This window comes from Dasypus novemcinctus, chromosome 23, assembly GCF_030445035.2.
Source record: "Dasypus novemcinctus isolate mDasNov1 chromosome 23, mDasNov1.1.hap2, whole genome shotgun sequence".
Lineage (NCBI taxonomy): Eukaryota > Metazoa > Chordata > Mammalia > Cingulata > Dasypodidae > Dasypus > Dasypus novemcinctus.
The window spans coordinates 48,000,815-48,006,637 of NC_080695.1; the positions used below are offsets into that span (position 1 = coordinate 48,000,815).

General features: G+C 39.5%; 1 long non-coding RNA gene across 1 annotated transcript; it reads left to right on the plus strand.

Moving 5' to 3' along the window:
• The first annotated feature begins 265 nt into the window (after positions 1-265).
• Positions 266-4,809, plus strand: LOC131275593 (uncharacterized). Its single transcript, XR_009183011.2, has 3 exons — positions 266-493; positions 693-807; positions 4,588-4,809. It is a non-coding gene; the product is annotated as an uncharacterized lncRNA (long non-coding RNA).
• Positions 4,810-5,823: the final 1,014 nt, after the last annotated feature.

The window sequence follows — 5,823 nt, forward strand, 5'->3', positions numbered from 1 at the left end:
TCCCTCGCGCATTTCCTTAGGGAAGGCCCAACTCTAAAGCTCCTGCAAACACCAGGTCTGTGGGGGCCCCGCGACACGGCCCCTCGGGGCAACTCGGGCAGAACAGGACAGCCCTCGAGTTGGCCAAAAGCTGGCCAGGGCGCTGCCCCTGGGACGCACACGGGCCCCCTCCCAGGCAGAGGAGTGCCCGTAACTGCTCTCGACCCCCTGGCGTCATCCGGGGCACACACAGGAAAGGCGCCTGCGGCGGCGCGCAGGGGACGCCGGGAACGGGAGCAGCGCCGCCGCTCGCCGCGGGCGCCTGAGGCACAACCCGCAGCGCTCCAGGGGCCCAGGAGGGGCCGGCGAGGCGCGTTCCCGCAGCAACAGCGAGACCACCCCGCCGCGGAGAGGGGCTGAGCGGGAACACAGAGCCAGGACAGGCGAACGAGGGATGGCCACTGGGCGGAGGGCCGGATCCGCGCCCCTGCCCGTCCCCGCACCAGCCAAGCAGGTGGGGAAGAGGCAGGCCCCGCGGGCAGAGCGCGGGGAGCGGTCCCGTTCCCCATCCATGTCGGTCCCGAGTCCCGCGCGGCTCAGGCCCGGCCAGGGACAGCAGAGCACCACCGCGTCCATCACGCGGAGGGTGTGTTCTAGTATGACAGACTCGTTTCTTATGGTTTTGAATACTCTTTTCCTTTGGACACCTCTAGATTTTTTCCTTGAAGGCCTGTATTATGCGGAGGATTCGAGCAGTCGGATACTGTACTTATAAGATGTGAAAACAGAAAACTCACTCTTACAGACTATGCAAGTATCATCTTTATGGTAAACTCAAATTCCATTTTCAAATAACTGTGACTTAAAAGCTCTTGTCCTTTTGCAAATGATTTTTAGTACTTTAAATTTCTTTAACAGTTATGCTTATGATGTTTATTGACCTGGCATAATTTCTTATATAGCGTTTCTCCTTCTAATTGTGGGAAGTTCCATAGTATAATATAACTTCACCATAAAATTCATTCTAATGTTGGTAAATTATGTCTGATTTTCTGTAAATAAAACTTACACCGACTCATTTAATTCTAAAGGATATTGTGGAAGAATGGCATCCTATTACTGTAAATTCTCAACTTCAGACACTTGTTCCCTCTTTCATATTACGAATACATCCTATATGTAACTCTTTATAAAATTCAGGTATGTTAGAAATTAAAACAAAACTACTCCATTTATAGCATATTATAGTTTATAAAGTTCTATAAATTAACTTATTTAATTTTCATTACAATCTTGATGATTAGGAAGTGCTTCATTCCATCTTGATATGGTACAATCAAGATGTGACTTTGGAAACAATTAGGAAATAATTACACAAGGTCCTCATGTTTATGTGACAAAATGAGTTGTGGAGTCGTGATTTTCAGATACTTTTCGGTTCTTTCCTGTAGGTATATTGACTTCACTCCCATTATGGTGTGACTTTGTCTAACACTAGGTTTTGTTCAGTTCTGGTTCTTTGGGGAGTCAATGCTAGGAATTATCCAACAATGTTGAAAAAAGCCTTTGCCATTTATTGTCTTTCTTGCTCTCAGTTTCTCTTCAACTGCTTACTTGACTTTTGTTCTGAGACATTATACAGTGGAAGATATGAAAATAATAAACAAATCAAGGAAAACAGAAATGTAAAATTCAGGATTTCTTCTAATCTGCTAACTGAAGAAAGGGTCGACATTAGTTAGGGTTCTCTAGGGAAACAGAATCAGTAAGGGATATCTGTCAATAGTAAGAGATTTATCAGAGTCTCTTATGCAGCCGTGGGGATGCACAAGTCCAGGTTCTGCAGGCAAAGTGCAACCAGGAGCTCTGATGGAAGCCCAACGAAGATCCTTGACGAGGTCTGGGAGATGCTGGCTGTCCAAAGATGAGCTAGGAAATTCTCTCTCCATGCTGGAATCACTTCCTCTTTTAACGGATTCAAGGATTGGGTTAAGTGTCACTCATTGCTGATGGTAATCTCCCTGATGGATGTAATTATAACCAGCTATCTATGATCTACCACTGCAGTAAACTCAATGGTGACTAAAGTCCATAAATGCCCTTGTAATTACAATTACCCCAGTGCTTCCTTGACCAAACATGTGGGCAAGTTGACACAATAGCCTTAACCATCACAGGGTCTAACCGTCTTAGTCTTTTGTTCTGGTGCATGGTATCTTTATTATTTTGAAAACATGAAAAAACAAATACATATGTAGTAACTAACAACTGTGAATACTGAGTTCTTTCTTCTTTGAAATTTTTCTCATAGTAGAGATGTCTGTAGATGATATTACTAGGTCAAATGGTGTAAGTGATTTTTTATAGCTCTATTCAAATTGCTTTCACAAAAGATTATTGCAAATTATACTTCCATAATCAAATGATCCAGTTGACTCACTAGCATCAAATATTGTTAAATATAAAGAGGAAAATGCCATTTCACTGAGCTATTAAATAAGAAAAATCTATTAATTATAAAACCTCACAACTCCACAGGATAATTAATGTCCACGTTTTTACTAAACTTCTAACAGCAACTACACTGATCTTTCAAATTTCAAGTCCACTTTGTAGCTCTATTTAATATCTTTCCATGGGGCTCCCACGTTGTTCTTTTTGTTGGTTGGTTGTTTTTTTTAAGATTTATTAATTTATTTCTCCTCCCTCCCCTCCCCACTACTGTCTGCTTTCTGTGTCCATTCACTGTGTTATTCTGTGTCTGCTTGTATTCTCATTAGGCGGCTCTGGGAACCAGTTCTGAGACCTTATGGAGTGGGAGAGAGGCGATCATTCTCTTGCACCACCTCAGTTCTCTGATTGGCTTAATCTCTTATTATCTTTCCTCTCTGTCTCTTTTTGTTACATCATCTGGCTGCGCCAGCTCTCCACATGGGCCAGCACTCCTGCGCAGGGCAGCATTCCTCTTTGGGGCAGTAATCTGCACAGGCCAGCACTCTGTATGGACCAGCTCGCCCCATGGGCCAGCTTGCCTTCACCAGGAGGCCCTGGGCATCGAACCCTGGACCTCCTATATGGTAGATGGGGGCCCAATTGCCTCAGCCACATCCGCTTCCCACATTGGTTTTATAGTAAAATCCAGTCCACTTAGTATGATATGCAGTCCAATTCCTCTTCCAGGAAAACAGAAGTCTAATTTCTGGGCATTTCCAAATCCCGTACTCTGTATTTCAGTCTTAAAGAACTACTTAATATTCCTCTGCCTTAGACATTTTCATATGTCCATCAATTTTGCACATTCAGCTATTTTTTTCCTTTTGCCATATCCTCAACTCTTCTGCCTCTATTTTGTCAGGTAATTCATGCAGAAAATTATACTCCAAACCCTGGGAAATGCCTGGCACAAATCAAAGAGCATAAAGTTTTTCAGCATTTATTTTAAAATTTCAACGCTACACTTTCACCAATGTTTATCACCTGATAAAAGAACTTAAATATAAAATTAAAATTTCCTTTTTACTTTATTCTCCCTATGAAAGGCCTCTCTAGCAGTCACTTGCATCCTTTATATTACTACTCTACATTCAGTTGATAGTGAGGAAAATAATGGATTACTTCTTGTTCTTTTTAAATTGTGTGTTGCCTGCGATTCAGAATCATTGATTTGTTTTCAGCAGGAATACAGGAAAGGAGAAGCTGAGCACAGTTTCCTCTGGAATCGGTTCTGCACAATGTGGCTTCGTTGTTGTATTAGAAGTGAATTCTCTGTCACGTTTGTGTGTAACAACATACTCTAAAAGATGATACAGTGGGCTTCTAGTGCTTAAAATTTTCATTCCCCTGTACAAGTGTAGATAGGGGAAAATTGTCTGCAGGTTGTCTCTGTTAGTTGAAAGATGATATGATCATCAGGAAATTGCACCTAATTTATGGATTATCTAGCTTTTATTAATTTATGGATACATTTTTGAATCACACAGATTGCAAGTAACATTTATTATCTATCATCTTACCTAGAATTTATTTTAGAGCACACAAAGGACGTAATGATAAAGTATAATAAAGTATATGTTATAAAAATGTTGTACTGATGGTAATTGCTAACTTAGTGATTCTACAGGTGTTTTTTCAAGAAATAAAATCAAATAAATCTCACTATTATGGATGTACCAGACAAACTAAAAACAAAAGGAAACAACTATATATTTCCTCCTTAGAAGCACTTTGGTTAGCATGGTCCTATATTTCACTTTTAAACTAAAAGGGAATAGTAGGGATATTTGTATCAGGCATTCCATATAGACTCGTTTTTATTAGCCTCTGTATTACTGACTTTTTATCAAATTCATTCGATATACTTTCTAAGTTAAATATTGTCAAATTCATTTTTGGTATGCGTCATATTACTTCTAAAGGACATAGTAAGTCTTCATAAATGCATGTTGTTTTAATCCTGCTGTGTTGTTTGTTTTTTCAAGATGTTAATTTGAAAATTCGTTTTTAAAAACCTATCTTTAGAAATAAAAAGCTATTTGTAATCATATTTTTTCTATAAATTTTAGATTAATTTATTGTCATAATTTGATTTTATTTATTTGCTTATTTCAGACTATGAGTTACATAACTGCCCAGATCCTCCTCCGTTTCAAAATGGGTATATGATCAGTTCAGATTATGGTGTCAGACAATCAATATCTTTTGAGTATTATCCTGGGTACATTTTAATAGGCCATCCGGCCCTCGCTTGTCAGCACATGATCAACAGAATTTGGAACTATCCTTTTCCAAGATGTGATGGTAAGTTAGTAATTTTTCTTGGGAGCAATTCATGTTCTTATTATGTTAACACATTAAATATTAAAATGAACATATTCAAGAATTCATTAATTTACTTAAATATTTATTGAGACTCTTTTTCTAAACTGAGCCTATTTGGTATTTCAGGAACACACCAAATGCCAGTGAGCTTTAAATAAAGGCCCTGGTCCTCCAGGGAATTATAAGGATGTTTCAGTTCGATATATTTATGAATTCCAAAACTAGATATTGGGTTATGTTTGTAATCTGGTCTGTACCTGGGCATGATAAAGTTATGATTTGGGCTTTGATTGTGCCATGTCATTAGGGCATTGCGGCCCCACCTCTTAATGGGTGGGGACTCACAGATAAAAGGCATGGCAAAGGACAGAGTTGAGGGTTTTTTGATATTGAAGTTCTGAAGTTGGAGTTTGATGCTGAAGCCTTGAGCTGGAGCCGCAGGAAGTACGCCTAGAGAGGAAAGAGAAGCAAGCCCCAGGAAGGGAGGAACCCAGGAAGCCTCAACCTTCGCAGATATCAGCAGCTATCTTGCCCCAACAGGTGAAAATAGCCTGGTGAGGGAAGTAACTTATGCTTTATGGTCTGGAAACTGTAAGCTCCTTCCCCAAATAATTACCCTTTATAAAAGCCAACCAGTTTCTGGTGTTTTGCATTAGCACACCTTTGGCTGACTAATACAAAGGGTAACAAAATAATAAACACAATTTTTGGGGTATATTCCAGTATTTTCCTTATTGCTAATTTTATACATTTATGATGCATGTGTATATATATGAATAATTAATATTTTGAAGTGGTGTTTACTGTACAGAGAGTTTTACAACTTTTCTTTCTCTTTAAAACAGTGTGTGCAATTTTTAACAATTTTTTTCATTGAAGTTAATAGATCACAAAGAATGTTACATTAAAAACATAAGAGGTTCCCATATAACCCACTCCCCATCCCCTATCCCCATCATTTTTGTAAATGGTATTTTTTTGAAGATCTATACTTCTCAAAAAATGTTACATTAAAAAACATAAGCG